Source organism: Rhipicephalus microplus, chromosome 7 (genome assembly GCF_043290135.1).
Source record: "Rhipicephalus microplus isolate Deutch F79 chromosome 7, USDA_Rmic, whole genome shotgun sequence".
Lineage (NCBI taxonomy): Eukaryota > Metazoa > Arthropoda > Arachnida > Ixodida > Ixodidae > Rhipicephalus > Rhipicephalus microplus.
The window spans coordinates 25,248,893-25,272,569 of record NC_134706.1 but is presented as its reverse complement, the minus strand read 5'-3'; the positions used below and the strand labels follow the sequence as shown (position 1 = coordinate 25,272,569).

The window sequence follows — 23,677 nt, the reverse complement described above, 5'->3', positions numbered from 1 at the left end:
ATCGAACGATGTGGGAGCTGCAGCCTCTCTTCGGCTACAGTGTTCTAGAACACTGTACTTCGGCATGCCGAAAAAGTGCTGGCCCTACCCACGAACTCATCCTTATAGACGCAAGCCAAGACAGGTACGAGTGTTGAAGATTGGGCGAGTTGGTTCGTCGTACTTGAACTTGTATAGCGCATTACGGGGAAGAAGAAACGGCCGAGCAGACCGACACAAGAGGACAGAGCGCTCTGTCCTCTTGTGTCGGTCTGCTCGGCCGTTTCTTCTTCCCCGTAATGCGCTATACAAGTTCAAGCAAGACAGGTACACATCGAAGCTCACGCTCACAGATGTCCGCGGCGTAGCTGTCGACGGCCTGTACCAGAAGTCTCAAACACGCGGCTGGCGGCTTAAAACTGTTTACAGACACTGTACTATGCCCGACGGTGCTAAAACGTTTCAATTAATCCTTAGGTGGCACGTGCCAGTTCTTTGGAGAGGCGGTCGACACCTTCCGGTGGCTGACATAGCCTGTGAGTGCCTGTCGAACCCCCGTCTATGTCCCCAACAAAATCAACGAGAGAGAAGTGGGAAGCGGCCCTGCTCAGCTGTCAGGACATGAACAACCAAAAGGCACTCGTTCAAAGGACGCGGGCGGCGTTGTTTGCCAATGGAGCTGCGGTTCCACCTTGCCCTCCTTGGTTTTATCTAAGGAGGTTATAACCTCCTCGGTACCATCTAGTCCTGTGAGGGGAGGAGTCCAATATGGCCTCAACCTAATCACCTCTCTGTAACCATTTAGTGGCTATCAAGTGCTTTCACCACCACTCACAAGGAATGAAACGTTTGTGGCTTGGTTAAATGCATACTCGTAATACTTTCTCGAGTAATGCGATTAATAACGCGTCGTACGGGCGAGCTACAAAGAACAGACGGATCTCAAGAATTGAGTTTTCTTTCTTTTTTAGATGCGGAGCATCTAATACTCGAGGCTTGTAGTGCGGCGCCGTCCGCAAGCTTCCTCCTCCTTCTTCCACCATCTGTGCATCCCTTCCTCCTCTACACACCGCGCGCGCTTCACTCCTTCACCATCTGTGCACCCTTCCTCCTCTACACACCGCGTGCGCTTCTCCTCTTCACGAACATTCGCTAGCTGTATAATGTAGCGCGCATGCGCCGTCACGCTTCGAGAACATCGGCAGCTGACACGCGCGCATGCGCCGCCGCGCTTCGAGAACATCGGCAGCTGACGCGCGCGCATGCGCCGTTGCGCTTCTCCCCCTTCTCGAACATTCGACAGCTGACAGTGCATGCGCCGTCGCGCTGTATATATACTCAAGGTCGGCGCTCGCTCGCTCAGTTGCCGCTCGTCGGTTGGTTTGTACGGCGCGTCGACGTCCAAGGTCGCGGTGAAATGAATTCCAACGAATCCACAAACACAATGATCGACGACCCTTCGACCAGCACCGCCCTTTCACATACGTGTGTACGTGTTCACTCATTTAACACCCCCTCCTACAACCACGTTAACCAATTTAGCCATCGACCCAAGTAAGTCGCAATTTAACACCCCATTTCACAACCACGTTAACCAATTTAGCCATCGACCCAAGTAAGTCTCACTTTAACACCCCGTTAACCAATTATATGCTCCGCATCCTCCTCAGTGTTCCCCCGAGGGAAGCGGCGGGCAATTTTTTTTTCGTGAGTCATCCCACTCGGTAACCCTGTGTTGAAACTTCGCCGTGGAATTGCCACACCCACATTCGAGTCATTCTGGATATCGGTATCGATATGTTCCTGGAATGCTTACGCCAAATTTCCTACATAAATGGTCCATATATGAAATACGCGAAATGCGTTCATTCGACGGCAGCGTTAGATGTCGCCTCTGAACCAATCAGAGTTCACGAACGGCGGAATGTTACAATACCCAGAATAGCTCCCCTGGTTATGGTCTCTACAGTATACCGTTATGCATTAAAGTTGTCCGCTTATTCTGATGAGTAATAGGCCGTGGTTCCATGTGGTTAGTGGGCCATATCGGATTCTGGATAGGTAGTGAATTGGCTAATCCAAAACTGGAGCCACGAGTTCTGAAATAGATTGCATATCGAATAAGGTCCACGGTGATTTGTCCCGATGAGCGTTCGCAGTACGTTAACTGCTGTCGATCATAACCCGACCCGGCCCTGAGATCAGTATAGACCTATGTAGATAGTTCGCATGGCGCGTATTCTTGCAATGATTTCTCTGGAAATAAACTGCGTGTCCAGTGCTACGGACACGGAAAATCGTGCACGTAGACGTCAGTGGCGTGCACACGCATACGGGGACTTCCACGAACCTTTGATGTGCGCGAAAAGCAGCAAGTTGGCGGGAAGGCCTTGGCGCAACATGCGATAACGCAACAAGTCTTCGAAGGTTTGCCCATAGACGCGTCCGCCTGCGAGTCACTCAATACGCATCGGCTCAGACGGCGTGGCACTTGGCGGTCGACATGGTTTCACAATAGCGCGTCTGGGCAGTGCTGCGAACGGAAGGATCTTGCTAAGCGTAGACAGCTGGGCTAGTTGGTTTTGCTTATAGCCATGCAAGTGCGTGAAAAATTTTATTTTGTCCACAATAGGCGCGAGTTACCTCGACGTCACCTGGCTAGGCCCACTCGGGGACGGTCCGGTTAAACCTGAGTGCCCTCGCGCGCGGGTCCTCTGGACGGCCAAGATTTGAGAGGTCAGGCCCTGGGCCCGAGCTCCTGCGGCACCCTACACAATATATCCCGAAATGTTCCCAAGCCCCATGTGGAAGTTATGCAGACGTCGAGAACGTCCCGTGGGATGCGCCTCTGTCGGTTCCCCTTTCCATCAAGAGGAAATAAAGAAGTTATTGAAAGCTACGCAAGATGGCGAACTTTGTTCACTACTTCGCACATTACGAACTTTTTTCAGCCAGATGAAACCGGCATGTATAGGTTGCTAGCTTATCTCTCACTCGCACTTTCAACGTGTGCAAATTTCCGGGACACTTGTTCCGCAATAAATCAGACGCTTTAAGGAGAAAGCCTCGGATGCCTCAACAACGTGAAAGTTGACCACCAGCAGCGTCAGCATGAGTGATGCGCACAGCAATCATCACTCGGTGACATCATAATGACGACACAAAACGTGACGCCACGTGGTCATGCTCTCACATGACGTCGTCGCTAGGTCAAAAGGTGGCCGATCCCGGAGGCAGTGTGAAACTAGGCGAGGCGCAGAAGGTTTGTGATGCCCACGATCCCGGAGGCAACGTTAAGTGTCGAAAGCCTTCGGAAGGATGCGGGGGTGGAGTTTCAGCACGTCGACTGAAAGCAGGGTTGCCGCTGGTGACTACCTTGCGGCAAAGCGGCTACTTTTCGACCCGTTTGGCGATGAAAATTTCAGTTGGCGCCATGGCTATCTTCTGGCTACCTTTAAACTTCTCGTTTTACATATTTAAAAGTAGTTTCATCAATAGTAAAGACAATCTCTTTAATGGCGCTCCGGTTCTATTTGGCTACAAGTTAGGCGATGACAATAAATGACGTAGCTATACTTCGGCTACTTTTGGCTTGAATTCTGGCGCCTTTTGAAGTTCCCGCAAATGCAACCCGGACTCAAAGAAGAAAGATGTGTTTCACCCTCGAGTTGTCTGCGAATGCCTAACAGACGCCCAGAGATCTTTGTTGCTTCACGAAAAAGCGTTCTGAAAATGAGGTCAGCTTAATTCTGTCCGAAAGCTACCAATGTGGTCTAGGTGAGCGCGTAGTACTGCAGGTGTCGAACTTGTTGCCGCATTTTGGCTCTCACAATCTTCGCAATCTTGATCGATGGATTTGTGGGGTTTAACGCCTCAAAACGACCACGTCGTCGTAGAGGGCTCCGGAAATTTTGGCCCCCTGGGGTTCTTTAACGTGCACCCAAATCTGAATCTTCGCAATCTATCTGGGACGCAGGCGTCAGCAGGACATAAACCGCTGGACAGGACAAGACGATGACCATTGATATGACCATTGAATGATATGACCATTGATGACCATTGAATTGATTGATATGATTGATATGTGGGGTTTAACGTCCCAAAACTACCTTATGATTATGAGAGACGCCGTAGTGGAGGGCTTGGAAATTTCGACCACCTGGGGTTCTTTAACGTGCACCGAAATCTGAGCACACGGGCCTATTTTCCACCTCCATCGGAAACGCAGCCGCCGCAGCCGGGATTGGATCCCGCAACCTGCGGGTCAGCCACTAGACCACCGCGGCGGGGCACGATGACCTACGGCGGGGCACGATGACCTAGGTCGAATGTGAGTTTTCTTGCGCGGCATGTATAGTCACAGAGGTCGCGGCTAGAATGCTTGCGAGCGTCGAAGAATGGTTTGCACGCAGAGGAGTAGATGGTGTCTTTCTACTTGTCCGCGCCCTTGTTCGCCCCTATCGTGTTAAGGCCTAACCACACGTACGCGCTGCAGCGCGTCAGCGCTTGTCTTTTTGACGCGTTGCCACGTCCTCTCCCTATGGAAGGAGAAGGGAGGGCAGCTTCGCGTAGAGTTCGCGTAGCCTCACACTCACTTCTTCATAGGCTGAGGGCGCCGCGCCGCGTCAAATAGCCACGCCATGATGCGTTGCAACGCGCCCCGTATGGTCAGATCTCTCCATAGCTCTGAATGGAAGCTGCACTGCAGTTACTGTGTACCGACACATTCCACTAGATATCGTGTTTTTAAAAATAGTAGCGTATCACTGTGTAGCGACACATTCCACTAGATATCATGTTTTAAAAAAATAGTAGCGTATCACGATGGTAATCATCAGCATATCTACAAGTCCACTGCAGGACAAAAGCTTGTCCCATTGAACTCCCACTTCTACGCACTCAGGATCAGGGTTTGATTTGCCAGCGAGACGTTGGCAGCGGGGGCCAAATATCACGGAGGTCTAATTCAGTTCACGGCGAGGGAGTGTCTTGTGGGAGAACAGTGAGCCTTCCCATAGTTCACTGTGGCACGGGCCTCGGCTTGGTGATGGACATGGGGTAATGGACATTGGCGATGATTGCCAGTGTCTGTCACCACACCAAGCTTGGTGCTTGTTGAAATATCAGGCAGTGGCGACGAACCACAAATCACGCGTGTCAACAAAAGAATTCGTATGGAAGGAGCGGACCAAAGCTGAGTGATTGGACTAGGAATCCAAAGAAGACCACGCCGGTGGCAGCAACAGTGGATAAACACGTGTGGATGTCGGCAAACACCACGTCAGCATTAACCATCACTTAGAAAAATCTCTTAGGCAGTGTTCAACCCAAAGTATGCCGTAAATCAGCCAACAGTACCCCGCGTGAGCCAACATAAGCCGGCATATTCCAGTCACTACGGTGGTAAATGACTTGACCTGATTAAGTGGGCGGGTAAAATATGTGGCATGTTTTTGTAAGCACATCACGATTCCTTCCTACATGCAGTGGAAATTCTCGATCCTGGCTTTGGCTTTAAGTTTTTTCGTTATTGTTGCCGTAGTTGGGCCAGCACTGACCCCGACTGACCTTCCAAAGTAATGTGCACGCTTCGGATTTCCGCTGACTGCGGCACATTTCCCGGCATTCTGTGTGGTACGCGCCTGCATCTTCGCGACCGCAAAACAAAAGTTTCAGGTATCCATACAAGCCCTGTTGGCATTCCGCGAGTACACATCACGCGGGCAATGAGGGGGTCTTGTATCGGGAAATTTGAACGGAACAACGAGTATGTTGTGGTACACACACTGACGATCAAGATTCCGAAGAAAGACGAGCCCGTACGTCGCTTAAGGTAAAAGAGTGTTCACTTTTACCTATCCGCTTCGAATTCGGTCAAGCTTGGCAGAAATATCTCACTTCGTGTTCCTGATCGTTCAGTGTGAGTGTTGCACTATGACACCTAAATCTTACTAAAAAAAAAAAAAACTGGGCATAGCAGTGACAAATGTTGCACTGAACAATAAAGAGTGATTACATGCGATTGTTCAGCGAATTCTCAGCAACAGCAGGACAGCGTTAAGAACTACAAATCTCAAAGGATATCCTAGAGCCAGAAACATACTCCAGCCGCTATCTATTAAACACCAGTTAAATAGCTGATGGCTTGAGCCGAAGCTACACATTTATGTATACAGCTTTCAAACACACTCACGTTCAAATACGAGGCTTGTGATAAGCACCTCATTCACTGGGGAAGCAGGAACTCTTCTGCGAATCGGTGCCCATTCACCTTCTTTCGTCATCGAGATCGTATACGCGACGCTCACAGCGAAAAGGCATAACCGAAAAAAACGATGCCCCACAGACACGAGCGTGCTTGTGGCAGAAAAGTAAATACACGGGGCGTGGAAAAACACTAGCCGGTAACTCTATATCCCGCAGCCGGCGTCGCCTGCTACAGCGCATGCTGTAACCCAAGACGCAGAAGCCAGATATGCACATCCACCAAAATAGCATTATAAAAGGCACGTCGTCTGCTACGATCGTCAAAACGTCCCGTCTGCTTGTACCGTCGCGGGCCGTCTGGTTGCCACTTCATTTTTCGTCTGCTATCTCCAAAGAGTGAAAGCGAAAGTCAGACGCATTTGATTAGCGTTTTTTTTTTCGTCTGTTCGTTTTCGTGCATTTGCACACGCTACACTCGACCAACTACACGGAATCTCGCGCGTCCTTTTTGTCAAGGCCCAACGTCAGGCTGCGCAGTAACAACACCGCCATATCGCGAGGAGGCTTGGAATGACAGATGGAGTTCTGCAACACCCGAATGAGCCCATTCGCATCCATCTATCCATGGCGCTTTGCCTTCTTTCCTTTCTCTATGCCAATCTCTCTATCCATCGCGGAGCCCTTTCACTTAGCCTTCAATAAAGATCGCGGAAATCTCAGGGGCAGTCGAGAAAGGACGCAGCCTTGAATTGTACGGGGTGTTGACATTGAACTGCAGTGCCACGGTTCGCAGGCGCGGTGGCAGAGTACGAGGCAATCGAGCGGCTTCGAATAACTGACAACAGGGGGAGAAACGGCGCTGCGTCGCCGCGTCAAACACACTGAAATGTACTGAGGCTGGGCCCGAGCCATAGTTGGTACGGCAACGTTATGAAGCGGTCTTCGCACGCTTACCGTTTTTATTATTGGTACTGTAATGCCGCCTGGAAGCCACTGGGTTTCCTACAGTATTTACTCTAGGGAACTGTGGCGCTGCGATCGTTCAGCCACAACAGAAATGACGGGTTGTACATCTACTAGTCTTCGTGCTTGCGGCTTCGAACGCAGTCATGACTTTTTTGCTGCGTTTTCGCTTTCGTTTCGAAAAACTCGTTCATAATTTTTCGTGAGCTGATTTGAATTGGTCAGCCTAATAGCTAGGGTCAAGGTATAATGAAGCGCGACTGCTTAACTTCGTTTCGCGACAAAGAGGTCGCAGAACACACGCATGCAGTCGAGAGAATGAAGTAGAAACACGCTTTTGTAATGTGCACCTTTATAAACGTAACACTTCAATTAATGTAATGCTGCATGGGTGTTTTCATAAAACCCACAGTGCTGCATGCGATGTTTGCGGCACCGATGAAAATATCAAACACCTGCTGTGCCACTGTCCTCGATTGGCCTCAGACATACGAGTACTTGCCAACGCAAATGCGGCGACTGGATGATCGGCCTCTTGCTATGCAGGTGCTATTACAGCAGCGTTAACATCCCTCGACAGTTCCACAAGGCAGTGAAAGCCCTGCTGTGTTTCTTGAAAAAGACGGGTTTGTGTGAACGCCTCTGACTTGCGGTGAACTTCTACACGCTGCAGTGAAATTACTGTCAGTCTCTCCTTTTTTCCCTTTCCTTCGATTCCCTCTTTCTCATCTTTCTTGTACCCTTCGCTAATCCGCCAGTGTAGGGTAGCCAACCGGATGTCGTGCTGGTTAACCTCCCTGCCTTCTCCCTTTTCTTGCTTCCTTCCTCTTCCATTGCAGTAAGCTACCAAAACGAGGGCGCGCGTCAAGGGACTTTTGTGAGGCCTTTAAGGGTTCAACAGGTCCTACGTACGGTATGCTGTAAGACGTAGAAGTGGCATTTAGCGGCCACAATTACGCTCAAATACGTTTAGATACCCATTGCGGAGTACTGACGCCTATCATCGCGTCATACCGACTTTGCAACGCTATCGTGTGGTCAAGATAACCAGCAACCTGAGAACACCGACTAAGGAATGCGCTGGACGGAAGGCTCATCAAGTTACATTAGCGCGTGTCGTACGAATAAATGCCGTACGAATAAATGCCGGGCGAATGAACGTTTTTTTTTTCTTGCCATGCAGTTTGCTGCGCACTGAGAATGCTCTTAAAAACGACACCAAGGAAATGTTCATGCGTCGTGGAAGATGTGGGACAACTCACGAACTCGCTGATTTTGATAGCATAGTAGTCTCTATCACTGCAGAGTAATAATTTAACTATCGAATTAATCTATTCCAAATTAGTAACCTTCCTTCTCTTGACATTATGGCAGTTACCTTGCATCGAAAGTACATTGCACTACGCTGCAGTATACCATGGCAAATGCTGGAAAACTGTGTTCGCTCTAGCAAGCTTATCAATTGTGTTAGCAAGTGTCACCTGATTGTGGCGAAGTAGTATGTATTTAGTGCTAGTCAATATTGTCCAACGTTGGCTAAATTGGTGGTTAACTATAGTGGTTTTTCTTATCTTAGCAAGCTTTGTACAGCGTTGGTGAAATGATTCCCAACGATGGCTCACTGTTTGCTCTCGAAGGCTAGTGTTTGCAAGTGTTGGCTGATGTTGGCTAAATTATGTTCAGTGTAGCCTTATGTTGCCCAGTCTTGGCTAAATGATGGCTATCCACAGCTAGTCGCTGAAATTGTTGCCAGATCATAAACGTATCAGCCAGGAGGGGCAAGGAAAACACGACCCCCCCCCCCCCCAATTGAGAAAAGTGGTCACTCTTGCAGCACGCTGGGGAAACCAACAAGTAAGGTAAAGTTTTCGGTCACAACAGTAGCCACTTATGTTCTTACGGGAATATGAAAAATGTTACGAGGCAATGTTACAACATAGTGAAATTTTGCCAACATTTACTCTGTGACGATTTTTCTTGTGGGCTCTTTACGGTGCGGGTCGCCTATGCGACGCCTTCGCGGCTTGTGCTGTAGTATTGCAGAGCAGGCAAGCGGTTAACAGGGGCCCAATAATATTACATCACTTGTTCATGCTTTTATTCTGCTGTGACTTGTTGATGAAGTTACAGATGGGAACGAGCAAACTTTTTAAAGACCGGTTAAAGCATTTACTGCTTCCGGAAAATAATTTTCTTCAAAAAGGATATATCGTCACCGCTGTTCTGTTGAAACTGTAGCGAGCCGATGAGTTTGACGAATCGTTTTGGACACGGAAATCGGGCTAAGGGCGCCATTCCTCAGCCTGTTAAAGTGTGATTGAGCTTCGTGGTATCTAAGAAAGCGAGTCGTGCCACCTCTGTGTACGCAAATTCATATCAAAGTGCGAGTGCGTCGATCAAGTTCTCGCGAAAGAGTTGGTACGCCACTGTGCCTGACGTTGGCAAAACGATGCCGGAAGGCTGTAGGCCCGTGTAAGCTATGGTGCACGTGTTGCCTTGTGTTTGTTAAATGGTGGATAACTGACCAATATTGTCGGTTAGTAGCTTCCAGCGTTGTCTGATGTCTGCTGAACGTGTTAGCTAAATGACGCGTAATGCCGGACATCAGGACTCTTCACGGCTAGTGTTTGGAAGTGTTGTTGACCTTGGCCAAATGGCGTTCAACTTTATCTAATCTTGTCCAATGCTTGCTAGATGATTGCTGTAAATGAAGGTTCCTTTGGCCAGCAGTCGCCTGACGTTGCCCAGTGTTGACAATCATGCCTCTTGCTAGCATGCTGTTGACTCTTGAAGTCTTGTGCTTGCAAATGTCTGACGTTGGCTAAATGATGTTCAGTGTTGGCTAAGGCCGGCTGTCTGCTGCCATAAGAGCAGCAGTCTTCATTCAATTCAATTAGAATGAATGCGTTTTGTTGTGACGTGCAACAAAGTATATGTTATGTCCGAAAAAACTCGGACATTTTGAAACTAAAACAATAAAGCGAAGGGTCGAAATGCGGCCGCGAAAAAAGGTGGCTCTCTGAATGGCGAGTTTCACTTCACTGCATCTACGAACTAGACGTTACCATGCAAAGTGCGATGTCAGCGTGGTAGTTACAGTCGCGTCGGCAAACCGCTGTCAGCAACGTCAAAAGCCACAAGGATACTAACCGGCGTGACTTCGCAGACCATTGAACAAACGTTGGCACGTACGTATAGGCTTCAAATTCTTCTTCCAATTTCTCGAAGCTGTCACTAGCCTAATAACAAGAACCTGTGAATCTTTAAGAACACACATAAAAGGATTTCGCAATAGAAGCGTCATTCACTTGATGAACGTTGTCAAAAAGCGACCTCCAACCTGCAGCTGTCGTGCGCCAAGCATCCTTTACCGTGATTGTCGTGCAGAGACGCGTCATCCTGCTAAGATTAAGACATCCACTTCCTAGTAACTTCACTCACTTTTCTTCTACGCATACGTTTGACTTTTTGAAGGACGCGGTTTCGTTTTTCGGCCTTCGACTTTGCAAGCTCCAAGAACCATGCGCAACAAACATTGCACCCCGGTTCGAGGTACATGAACGTAATAGACAATATCGACACGTCTACAAACGTCCTGTGCTTTACACTCAACTCTACCAAACGTCGTGACTTTACGTTTTAGTTTTAGTTTGTACGTATACTTCTTTACGTTACCGTGTTACCGGATACCGGATAGAATCTGCGCATGCATGACACGCGTCGTTCGTTTTTTATATGCACACGTCGCGTCGTGTGCAGCAGTGACAAGTGTCGCCCGCGAGACATTTTCCAATCTCTTCTTACATCTTACACAGATCGCAATCAGAGGCGTACTCGAGCAATATACATAAAAAGCCCGTCTGTCCCAATGAGTGACGTCTTGTTGACGTCACAACATGCAGCGCCAACCTTCTTGAGAGTGATCTGTCGGTGTAGCAGTCAGGCGAGGTTGCCCATCACGGCCGCGGTTATCCCTTTTCATACTGTTTTGTAGTTTTTTTTTAAAGTCTTGCAATTGCGATAGTCGTCGAGTGCGATCAAGGTCACCTAGCACGTTATGAATCATGGAAGATCTTGGGTGCATGGTCTCGCAGTACATATACCCACTCGGTAAGCCACACGAGGGCTTGTACAATTCTTGAAGGCAACATCTCTGACCGACCACCTGCGAAACCGTATACTACGTGTGTGGTGTGCAATGTGCATCTCCTCTCTCTTTTAATCCGTCACTCCCCTCTTCTCAAGGGTAGCGAACTGGACTTATTCTATAGTTAACCTTCCTACCTTTCTTATATATCTTCTCCTCTTCTTCCTCCTCCTCTCTCTCTCAGTCGTTAAAATTTATGGTGGCTACAGTTGGGAATGAAAATTCCACACTTAAATTCGAGTTGTGGAACTTTCTATAGATTGTTTGAACAGATTTTTACGCGGTCAAGGCCACTTACGCAGGGGCGACTGCGGTGAAAGTGTGTCTGCGCAGCTTGGAACGGACGACATCTAACAACACCGTCTGCCTCCGAAGTTCATATAACACCCTCTGGAACAATAGAGAAAGCCAGCAGGTGAATGCAAGCAGATTCATCGGCTTCATTATCAGGTGGTTTTGGTTAACGTGGCGCCGCGATCAAAGAAACGAGCCCTGAAAGTTCTCTTCCTTCACTCGTCTTGAACAGAGAGTAAAAAAAAAAAAAAGACTACACTGATCCCTGATTTAGGTGTCTCGCAGCGCGGCATTCGCAACTCGGCGTTCTTGTGCCCTGGCGTATTCATCGGGCAAATTTTTGTGTTTCGTCGCACCGCCGGAGCAGATCCCAGAGACGGCGCAAAAAAAAAAGGGGGGGGGGGACACGTGGTTCAGATCTGTTCCACCAGGTGCCGCGACGGTCTCAGATACGAGAGAGTATGCTCATTCCATTATTTTCGTTAAGTACGCTGACAGTTAATTGTCCCTCATCTTACGAAAAGATCCTCTGATATCGTAAGCTACCAATATAACCCTTTATCTCGAACCAGAACCATCCATTTCCTTGTTTTTTTTTTAGGAAGTACTCTTTCCTAACTTCTCACTTCCGTCATTCCCTGTCCCTGCGCCTCGCTTTCTCTTCCTCCCTCTCTATCTCTTTACCTTGTAATCCTATCCTTTTAATCCCTCCTATGCCCCCACCCCTCGCGAGCTACTGTTGAGGTGTCCTCCCCCTGAGAGACAGTTACGGGGCTCACTTATCTTTTCGTTTCATTTAAAACCGCTCCCCTCCTCCCCCCATTGTTTTTTTAAAGTACGTTTTCTGAAAATTTGAAAAACCGGAAGTGAGCGCTGACTCGGAAGGGCTCGGAGGCGAAACACGAGTGCGAGTAGTCTCTCGCGCTGCGCTACTGAAGAAATGGCTGCTCGGCTGTCCAAAGCGAAAGCTTGTTTATTTGTTTAGAAAAAAAATTATTGCCACAAACGTCAATAACACTCAACAGAACATTTCCTTTTTAGACATACTCTAACGATAATGACAAAACAGACGTCATTTACATGAACATGGATATGAGATGACGTTGAAAGAACATGTACATTCGATGGTTCACACAAACACAACCACAAAAAATACTTCAAGGTAAACAAGAGACGCAAATAAAACATAAATATGTACATTGGTTATGTTTGTTTACCCTCGTAGCCGAAGCACAGAATTAGGTTTGATGGCGTGATGTTGTTGTGGGTATCTAAAGCACCTCTGTGATCGCTGGGCACGCGAAGGAAGAGCTACCACCCAATTCTCTACACATTAATATAAGGAACAGTGGGAGGCTGCTATGTGCAGCTCGGCGCCCGAGGTCCAGGACCAGATCTTGGATTGAGCCAAGAGGGTAGCGGAGACCTACGCTGGGTAGGCTCCTCTGACACTCCACCACCGCACCTTTCCCTCTTGGGATGAATAAAGTTTTTCTCCTCCTCCTCCTATAGAGTCAGGTTGAAGGCAGCGTTCATTTCACGAACGTCCGCTAGGGCCGCGCCCAACGAGCCCTCCCTTCCGTCTTTCAGCCGCGCAACTCAGTGCTGCTCAAAAACTATTATAAAAGCGGTGTATATATGCTACCCCGCTTTCTTGTTCTTTAGCAAGGAGAAAAGGAAATCGCGGTACGCTCCCATTCGGCCGCACCACCCGCGTTGACCGTTATCGCCGACAGACCGCAACTCCTTGGTCGCGTCAGCCACATGGCCCGGAGGACCACAGCGCTCGACTGGCAGTCTTCAAATCGGTGGTTTGCTTCCCCGGCACAAATTCTCAAAGCAATAATTTCGGGAAAAACTGTGACCGCCTTCCAGCCGCCTCTCCCGACGACCCCCTAGATGTGGCGCCATCTCCGCGGATTCCAAGAAGCTAGAACGATCTCAGACTAAGGGGTTTTAGAACAGCGCACCGCGAGCCCTTGCAGTGCGGTCGCTGCCGCTGCGCATGCGTCGTAACGCGAGTCGGCGTTCGCGGTCCGCCCGCAGAAAATCCGAAACAGCGTCCGTTGATCGCGGCCCGCGAGGCTGGCCAAGTGCGGTGTGTAGCTTCCGTGCGTTTGTGTTTGCGGTCGGAGTGGAAGTCCCTAGACTTTTCTCTGGGGGAGCAAACGTTACCCTAAATCTCATATGGCGCCCGCAACTAAATCAACGCACGCAACACCTACAAACGTTATTTTAAAACTCCCTATACTGACTCACAGATTGCAAACCGAATGATGTGGTTAGCCGAACGTTCCCTACCGCGTGCGCGCAATACCGTCGTTTCGTCAGTTTTCGAAGTCGTCGCCCGAGTCGACTCGAGAAACGCCCGGTACCACAAACAAGACGCTCGCGTTCGCGAGCTCATCTGCTAGAATAGACGCACGCGTTCGTTGCGTTTTCACGTCGGACGCCGAGGAAGGGCATTCGGAGATGCAGATAGACGAGACAACGAACATGTTCGCCGAATCTCGGGAACGATTCAAGGAGGCACAATTGCAACGCCCCTGTACCATAGTGCCTGTAGAATACAGTACATTCTAGCTCATATACCGCCGCTAAAATTCACATGGCTCGTCACGGGGTGTACGTTCTTCGCTTCAACGGCACGCGAAGATACATAGCTATACTCGATGTTCGCTGTATACACTAAACCACGGAGTGGAAGCTCTCGCAAAGCTTTACCGGCAAATGTCAGAAGCCGTTTATTTCTGAAACATGCTCTTTTCACATGGTGTCTCCCTTAAAAATAAATTGCTTTGGCTCTCTTGCTGTTAACGCAGGGCAAAGGCGAAATAAAAGATAGTTGCTCCCGACGAAGTTAACATGTTGCAATGAGCATTGATCCCTCGCTCTGCAACACAGTTTGCCAGGGCTTAGGAGACTAATTGATGAGAACTAGTAACACAATGACACACGTTCCGCAGTATCAGCTTGGAAAAGTACAATCGCGCTTGCATCATCAAACATTCGAAACCATCCCCGGGATGCGAAATAATGATCAGCGAGGGACGGCTTACCGCTCTCCCATAGTTGAGTACCAAGTACTCAAAATCGTTAAACATTTTTCTAAACAATAAGGTCTAATCAAGTGTGAGGCCCACGGGACGGCTTAAAGCTCTTCCATAGTAGAGTATACCTAGTACTCGAAAGCGTTAACAACTTTCTCTAAACACACATAAGGTCTCATCAAGTGCGAGGCCCACGGGACGGCTTAAAGCTCTTCCATAGTAGAGTACCTAGTACTCAAAATTGTTACCCACTATTTCTAAACACCACATGGCTTCATAAAATGTGAGGCTTTAAGCTCTCCCATAGTAGAGCATACCAAGTACTCTAAATCATTAACCATTTTTTTTTCTAAACACGCGGCTTCGACACAGTTTCAGGACTGCTCACTGCCCTGCCAAATAGTTGAGTACGAAGTATTCGAAGTCATCAAACGCTTTTCTTTTCTTAATGCGGAGTATTTCTATGTCGCGATTCGGCGTCGGCGGCGGCACCATCCACACCTCCACAGCGCGTCTTCGCGTCGGCCCAGGAAATTGAAGACACCAGATTCAAGAATTTAAACATTTAATTAATGAACATGTTTCTTGAATAAGATGCAGATGTGTTGTACAATTTTTAATGTAACTTTCACTACACAAATAATAATGATATTCGGCGATTGCATTGCAATGTTAATAAAAAGATATTGTGATTACTATAGCTACTTACACCATTGTTGATGTTTGTTGTTTTTGTTGCATTAGTGCTTATGTTGTTACTGTGATTACATTATTACTCCATGTTCATTACTGTCACTACGTTATTAATATAATAGGTGATTATAAGCTTACTGTAATAATAATTATGTCCTTGTCGATTCAGAATTTGCCAAGGTGACTTGTTTTCAAATCCATTGCTTCTGCTGCCCCAGTGCGGCAGGGCCTGGTCAGGAGGTTTGGATCCTCTTTTTGCCTTACACTGCAAGCGGGCGAAGCATGTATACGTGTTACATTGATTCCCTTGTTACGGGGGGGGGGGGGGGGGGATCTTCCAAATAAAATGACGAATAAAAAGTGTTGCTCTTCCACAAAAAAAAAAAACTGTCGCTCCCCTCCCCCTCTCTCGCCTCGCAAGGCCGACGTATACGCAACGTCTGCTAGCAAAAAAAAACAAACAAAAAAAAAACACGACCACTCGCGCTGCACAACCGTTCAGTGGACTGGATCGCGCGTTCGGAATTCAGTCAAGGGCGCCTTGGTTTTCGCTTTACGTTGAAGGCAACGCTTCTCTTTCAATTCAATAAATAAGGATAATAAGAACGAAAAAATAAGAATTCAGCATTCATAAAACATATATACCAAATTAAGCAACATAAATTCACGCGTTACCCTACCGCTCTACGACGCATTTACTCGAGTTCCCCCATGGTAAAATACGGGCGGCCATTGTTTTTTTTTTAACACACATCTCTTTTGGTCGGCTTTTTAATGGACGACTCACTGCTCTTCTATAGTTGAGCACGAAGTACTCAAAATCGTTGAGCACTCTCAAAGACACAATCCACTTAATCCTCGAAACTGGGACAGTTTATCGCTCTCCCACACGTCGTACTTTAAATCGTCGAACATTTCTTCTTAACACGAATGCGCTTTGCGTCAGGACGGTCTGAGGCCCTTTTATAGCAGAGTACTCTAAATATTTCGCTATTTGTTCTAACCACATAGACTTATAGCTGTAATATCGGGGACAGCCCTTTCGTTTTCCCATACTATAAAGTACATAGACCAATCTGCGCCAACGTGGCAGGTTTGGTCGCTGCCGGCGGCAGGTTGTATTATTCTCCACTTTTGCTTGTTTAAGAATTATATCACAATTATTACGATACGCTTACAAACACCACAATGAATTAACATACCCTATATGCCTTCAGTGGCTTGATCATCTGCTGTGTTTCATTAATGGGGCCTTAGGGCACGCAGCTACACGAAACAAGTGCGCTTCGAGTCGTTAGGCAAAACCGTAGATCCATATATATTGGTCTACTTAAGGCTATTATCGCTGTTGTTAAAGTGAATATTTTGTTGACCATTTTACGGCTGAGTTCATGCAGCCATACTGGGCCATAATTTTGTGGCCACTAAACGAACAGTGATACGATGTACGCACACACATGAAAAAAGATTTGGGCTCATGCTTTCGACGTTTCATAACCTTGTACCCTTGTAGGTCGTGCCGTAACTGAGTTAAGAAAACATTCTTTTAAATGCGGAGCATCTTATACTCGCGCCTTGTAGTGCGCCGTCCGCACCGCTTCTCGAACATTCGACAGCTGACGCGCGCGCATGCGCCGTCGCGCCGTCGCCCACTCTTCCACCATCTGTGCATCCCTTCCTCCTCTACACACCGCGCGCGCTTCACTCCTCCACCATCTGTGCACCCTTCCTCCTCTACACACCGCGTTCGACATCTACAATTCTCCTGATTCTCCAGTGGACGCGCATGTGGCGTCGCGCTTCGAGAACATTCAACAGCTGACAGTGCATGCGCCGTCGTGCTGTATATATACTCAAGGTCGGCGCTCGCTCGCTCAGTTGCCGCTCGTCGGTTGGTTTGTACGGCGCGTCGACGTCCAAGGTCGCGGTGAAATGAATTCCAACGAATCCACAAACACAATGATCGACGTCCCTTCGACCAGCGCCGCCCTTTCGCATACGTGTGTACGTGTTCACTCATTTAACACCCCCTCCTACAACCACGTTAACCAATTTAGCCATCGACCCAAGTAAGTCGCAATTTAACACCCCATTTCACAACCACGTTAACCAATTTAGCCATCGACCCAAGTAAGTCGCACTTTAACACCCCGTTAACCAATTATATGGTCCGCATCCTCCTCAGTGTTCCCCCGAGGGAAGCTTCGGGCAATTTTTTTGATAACAGCCCAAGGTGTCGGCGTTCGTGTGCCGGAACTGACGTCATCCACATTCAGCTTTGTAATTTCAGTAGATTTTCCTGAAAGATGTGGGGCAACTTGCATAGGCGTGGGTGCGAGCACGATATCGTCTCGGATGCTGCAAACCCGTGTTGCATCGCAGCTAGAGAAAGAAGGGGGCGGAACAGAGCCGTAGCTTTGGTTTGGGAAAGGGACAACGTGCCCCCTTTGCACCACCATGATTGATTGATAGATATGTGGGGTTTAACGTCCCAAAACCACCATATGATTATGAGAGATGCGGTAGTGGAGGGCTCCGGAAATTTCAAACCACCTGGGGTTCTTTAACGTGCACCCAAATCTGAGCACACGGGCCTACGACGTTTCCGCCTCCATTGGAAATGCAGCCGCCGCAGCCGGGATTCGATCCCGCGACCTGCGGGTCGGCAGCCGAGTACCTTAGCCACTAGACCACCGCGGCGGGGCCCACCACCATGCCTATCGCGTACAAGAGACGGCACGACGACTGCCATGCCTGCCTCTTCTGGCACACGTTTCTGGCGAGAATCAAAACGCAGCCGGTATACACTAAACGTATAAGGTGCGGCGCCTGTTCCGCATGCTTCAGGTATGAGGATGCCCACCGCAAAACGTGTCGCGTATACACTAACACTTTCTCAAGGCCAGCTCAGCACAGCACATATGCAGAGTACTGCATGCAACTTCGCCCGCGCACATTTAGCGAGCGTCAATTTTCACGCCCAACGATTTTCTAATGATTGCGGCAGCTACGCGACAGAAGAATGACAAACGCACCGCTTAACACCTACGACCAGTCGAGTGAGACAAAGAAAAAAGTAGACGAAAAAAATTGCCCGCAGCTTCCCTCGGGGGAACACTGAGGAGGATGCGGACCATATAATTGGTTAACGGGGTGTTAAAGTGCGACTTACTTGGGTCGATGGCTAAATTGGTTAACGTGGTTGTGAAATGCGGTGTTAAATTGCGACTTACTTGGGTCGATGGCTAAATTGGTTAACGTGGTTGTAGGAGGGGGTGTTAAATGAGTGAACACGTACACACGTATGCGAAAGGGCGGCGCTGGTCGAAGGGACGTCGATCATTGTGTTTGTGGATTCGTTGGAATTCATTTCACCGCGACCTTGGACGTCGACGCGCCGTACAAACCAACCGACGAGCGGCAACTGAGCGAGCGAGCGCCGACCTTGAGTATATATACAGCCCGACGGCGCATGCACTCTCAGCTGTTGAATGTTCTCGAAGCGCGACGCCACATGCGCGTCCACTGGAGAATCAGGAGAATTGTAGATGTCGAACGCGGTGTGTAGAGGAGGAAGGGTGCACAGATGGTGGAGGAGTGAAGCGCGCGCGGTGTGTAGAGGAGGAAGGGATGCACAGATGGTGGAAGAGTGGGCGACGGCGCGACGGCGCATGCGCGCGTGTCAGCTGTCGAATGTTCGAGAAGCGGTGCGGACGGCGCACTACAAGGCGCGAGTATAAGATGCTCCGCATCTAAAAGAAAAAAAAAACACACACCAGCCACACCCATTTCACACGCTTGACATCATCCGTCGTTTTCACGTGATCTGATCGTGCGTCGCGCGTGAATTGTGAATGCTTAAAAATGTCAGCGGTATAGTTGTAGTTTATGAATATCGCTAGGTGTATAAAGGTTGCAGGACGTTTGCGTCATTTAGTCTATCCTTAATGCACGGCTGGGCGTCGCGTTGCGTAAAAGGGAGCTGCGGGTGCACCTTTATTGACAATTGCTATAAGCCAGGCACAAGGTTCTGAAAACGAACAGAGAAAGAAGGGACAGAAATCCACTAGCCATCAGGCGGTAAATGCGGAAATTAATGTACTGGCCTTACCTCGAATTGCCTCTAATTATCCTTGGATTAACTTGAGAAAAGCCTGCCCTAACCGATGCGTTAGCCCCCATCGAAAAAAAAAAATCTAACGATACGTACCACACACGCCCAGTGATCTCGTATACGAAGACATATGGGCCACGCTTGATCTCGTATGGTCACGTGAGATTAGTGGACACGTGTCGTAGGTGTCATGTGAAAAATCCTCGAGCTGGCGTTAACCAAAGTTTCAAAGGGTATAGTGCCTTCTTCGAGTTAGCTGCCTTGAAGAAAAAAGACATTGACCACTCTTAGAAACGTTGGCGCCAACGACGCACCCTGTCCAAGACTATTTCGTTTCTCCAAGTTTAATAATAATAATAATAATAATAATAATAATAATAATAATAATAATAATATGATCTTGGGTTCAACGACCCAGAACCACGATACGGTTATGAGAGACAATGTAGTACGTGGAGGGTTCCAGAAATTTCGACCACCAGGGCTTCTTAAACGTGCACCCAAATGTAGGCACACGGGCCTGAAGCGTTTCCGCTTCCATCGAAAATGCAGCCACCGCAGCTGGGATTCGATCCCGCGTCCTTCGGGTTTGCAGGCGAGTACATTATATCATATCCACTGGACAGACCACCGCGGCAGGGCGTTTCTTTAAGCTTCCACCTTTCCCAGGACTCCTGCCACGTTTGAATTTACACGTGTTCCACGACATCTATCGGCAGAGAAGCGATTTACTAAGTCGATGGTATTAGCTATCCAGCACGAAAGTGAACAAAAAAAAAATCAGACAGTTCCAAGCAATGCCCGCTGAATCATATTTGATACATTGAACTCGATGTCTCCGAAAAAGGTGGAAAAGGTAAAAAAAAAAAACTTGTCACGTACAACTTCATTGAAAGGCAGTTGCCCTATATTTAACAGGTTATAATCAAGTTGCACTGGGCTAGACATTTATTCATAGTAAATAATAATTTTAATATAAAACTAATCTTTTAGACCTCAAATAAAGTTTCAATCATAATTTTCTTAAAATTAACTCTAGAAGAACAGTTCGAATTCTGGGTGTTTCCCGATTGTTTTCTCGGAGCATAACCACTTGTGAGAATCGCATTGTTTTAAGGTGACGTAAAGCTAATTACGATCACCGTAAACTAAATGTTCCCGCCACTGAAACGCAGCCGCAAAGTTTGCGAGTCGAGCCCGCGACCTCAAACTGACAGGCTCTACACTTTAGGCCACTCGACTGCCGCGGCCGACAATCCAACGGTACGTAAAGTAGGGCAGGAGAATTTATACAAATCTACGCATAAGCACGAGTAACATACATTATAAGCGTGAATGCACGCGAGATTGAAGCGTGCTCTGCGAATCCCTTGCTTTATCATAAGTGCACTTGCGTGCGAGTTGGTCCGTCATCACAGCGCATGAAGTATCACACCGCGTATACACACGAATAACACGAGCAACAGCAAGCCTTGTCACGCTAACGGCAAGTGTCAACTATCGAATCACAAGACAGCATCACAATTTCAATAGCTCCTACACTATACGACAGGCTTAATTGGGTGCTTGGAACGTTGTGACCCGTCTACTGCCACATATTCGTCTCATTTTTTTTCGTCCTTCATTTTTTTTATTCCATGATTCAATACGTCATCATCGTCATACATCTCTAAAGTGAACAAAGCACCCAGGCGAAAGAAAGAAACTAAATAAAGAACAAACAAGAAACAGACAAAACTCACTCCGATTAGAGGTGCCCACGCAAAGAGCATAGAGGTGACGTAGCGCGACGTGGGCAGCAAGCTCGAACGCGCGCTTCCAAGTGTTCTGCGCTTTATTTATTTTAAATATCGTTATTAATTGTATCTATCTCATATTTATATTATATTGATCGCGTAAGCCACATGTGTTCCACTTCCCGGATGCATGACACACGCGAGTGGTACGAATTAAAAAAAAAGAAAAAAAAAGCTGCTAACTCCGGCGCGCCGCTTGCACTCGAAAAAGATCACAGGTACACAAAAAATAAAGCGAGCATATATGTTGTCGAGATAGAAAACGAGTAGGACCGAATAATATACGTAGCACACCAACGTCTGAAAAGCATGTTCCTGCCGCTTGAGCAGCGTAAGATTATTACCCAATATTTGCAGTCTGCTAAAGCCCACATCAGCAATAAATGGCGTCCGAGGACTACAATCACGCCATCTTTTAGCATAATTGTAAACTTGCGCAACTGCGATAACCATGTTGATTAAGCGTTGACATCAAGAAAGAAATTACTGCATACGTTCAAAGAAAACAATCTCTTGCGCCTTCCCATGTGAACACATCGGTAGGCAAACAACGCTTAGCCAACGTGGCTTTTGCAAGGTTGCGTAATTTTACACTTATGCCATAAGATTGCGTGATTGTAGTCCTCAAACGTCACTGATTCCAAGCGGAGGACATTTTGTGAAAAAAAAAGTTCAAAAATACATAACCATGTTTGGAAAATTATAACAGTTTGATTATTTACTTCATACGGCACGTATTGTAGTTCGCTAATTATTGTCGCTGATTTTGCAAGTTGCAATTACATCCACTTGGAATTAGACCTCGTGATGCTCAGTAACATAGCAATAATAATTATGCTGCCACCCTCAGAAAATACCAGTGTTATTTGTTAAAGACCGTGAATTTTCGTTCCTAGCATTTTTAATAATATACACAAATTCAGAATTGTGGCAGAGGAAAAAAAATTACGCCTTCATAAGTTCTGTGTTCAGAAGTAATGGCCTTCTTTGCGATTGTCCGTAACCCGAGTGACATGTTCGAAAAATATTTCTCGGTTGACTCGTGACGAGATTTCCCGTCGTTTTTTTATAACGGAAAAGCACGCAACTTTTGCACAAATAAATATTTTGCAATGAAACTCTCCTTTTGTTTCTCAGACATAAACCGGCGCATTGAACCAGCCTTGCCGAAAGGGATGAATATGCTTTCATCGTATAAAACTTGGACTGAAATGCAACCTCCTGAAATTCAAATTTATGGTCTTTAGGCTATGTGACACTATATATTGATGACAGGGCTAAGGTCTTAGTTAGTTGTACATCATATATACACAGCCACGATGCTGCCAGGCCGTTCTCTTTTAGTGCGATTTGATTGGTAGTTAAGGCCTTTAAACATGGTGTCCGCCTTGTGGACATTATCGGTAGTTATATCATATAGCTTCTTTTTTATTTTTTATAAACCAACTTGAAGCGTCTTTTTAAGCTGTCCTTCCTAACACGGTCAAACATTGCTCAACTTAGGACTGAAATTCTAAAATATTTCTAAAAAAAAAAAAGACGTGGCAGCATACCTTATGTGCAAGCCAACGCTGGAAGTACGCACTTGGATACGGTTATCTGAGACTTTGTGAGATGCTCTTATAGACTGCCTTGGTCGGAATCACGGTCCTTGCTATTCGTCGGAAAGTTGGGCATCGTGCCTTGTTACGGAATGCTGCAGTCGGGAAGAGGCCGAGGTGCCCAGCGAATTTAATAACACCCGTTATGCAGCGGGTGTTTTTAAATGCGTAATGTATAATGCCTAATGTCACACTTGCGTAAGAATAAGTGACGAAAGGCGTCGCTTCTTACGACATTTAGCTGGACAACGCGGCTCAAGTAATGATTTTGTTATATATAGCAAAGTAAACGTGGCAGCCAACAGACGGAAGCGAAATATGCTACAAAGCCTTTATAATAATAAAAAAATGCCTGCCTTGAACAGGCTGGCCCACGTTTCCATAACTGAACCTATTTTTGTCAAAGACTCGCCGTACATTAGAAGCGTGCTAGTTTTAAAAGTGTTTTTCAAGGCAGTGACGTGAATGCAGACAAATTACAAGGGGGGACCCACACGTTGCCATGGCGATCAGTCTGTTTTTAATTATGTTTTATTTTATGTATATAACAATCAAGGTCAAGCTTTGAAATACAATTAACTTGAAACGAGCATGGGCTCCCAGTTCACGTAAGCCATTGTTCTATCGAGTCTTCACTGCAACCCATCGAGCGACAGTTGTGATTTCAGTAGTCTGACATAGCTCAGGCGAATAAATACGGGTACACACTGTAAAATAAACATGTATTAAATGAAGATTCAGAATGCCTCATACATTTAAATGGTAAATATTTTGTCACGAGGACTTTACGTGGACGAAGGCAGCAGCTGACTCGTCCAAGATGGAACTGACCG

At 47.3% G+C, this 23,677-nt stretch overlaps 1 protein-coding gene across 5 annotated transcripts in view; it reads right to left on the bottom strand.

Annotated features, from left to right (window-relative positions):
• Positions 1 to 23,677, bottom strand: part of LOC119180421 (ATP-sensitive inward rectifier potassium channel 12) — a 137,939-nt gene that overhangs the window by 24,425 nt on the left and 89,837 nt on the right. Inside the window, exon 1 of one of the 5 annotated variants that reach the window (XM_037431617.2) lies at positions 6,173 to 6,300. The exons of the other annotated variants lie outside the window; for them this stretch is intronic. The gene's annotated coding sequence lies outside the window, so the exon portion shown is untranslated. Of the gene's footprint in view, positions 1 to 6,172; positions 6,301 to 23,677 lie in introns of those variants that run through there. 5 annotated transcript variants of the gene reach the window in all.